Genomic DNA, 521 nt, shown 5'->3' with positions numbered 1-521 from the left:
GGACCGGGCAGTAGTGAGGAATACAGGTATTAGTGTGATGCAGAGTATTAATGTAATGAGCAGAGGCCCGGATGAAAGAACAGAGTAGCAAACTGTTTAGTGCACCAAAAGATTTTGGAGAAGGAGCCTTATTGTGAACTCAGTGGTTCTCTTACAATGTCCAAAGAGCATGCTGCTAAGAGAGATGGCTTTTATCATCTTGAGAGCCTTTCAGCTGAATGCACATACAATAAATATTCAGCCTTGTCAGAAAGCCTTATTAAAGTTTCTTCAAAATTAGATGGAGGAAATAAATTGCTATGTGAATGCTCTAGGCTTTCAAAGTAAGACAGTACCCAAAGCTTAGCTATCAGTAAAACTAGTTAATATACTCCATTGCAACTCACAGACACTGCCTATATGTTAGGGTAAAATTATGTTCTACAGAGTTTTAATGTGGCATCAGGATTGGTGGAAGAGTCATCAACAACCTGCTTTATGCAGATGATACAACCCTGCTTGCTGAAACTGAGTAGGACCTG

Source organism: Elephantulus edwardii, unplaced genomic scaffold (assembly GCF_000299155.1).
Source record: "Elephantulus edwardii isolate Elephantulus edwardi_28Jun2011 unplaced genomic scaffold, EleEdw1.0 scaffold00222, whole genome shotgun sequence".
NCBI classification, from domain to species: domain Eukaryota; kingdom Metazoa; phylum Chordata; class Mammalia; order Macroscelidea; family Macroscelididae; genus Elephantulus; species Elephantulus edwardii.
This window is presented reverse-complemented; position numbering follows the sequence as displayed.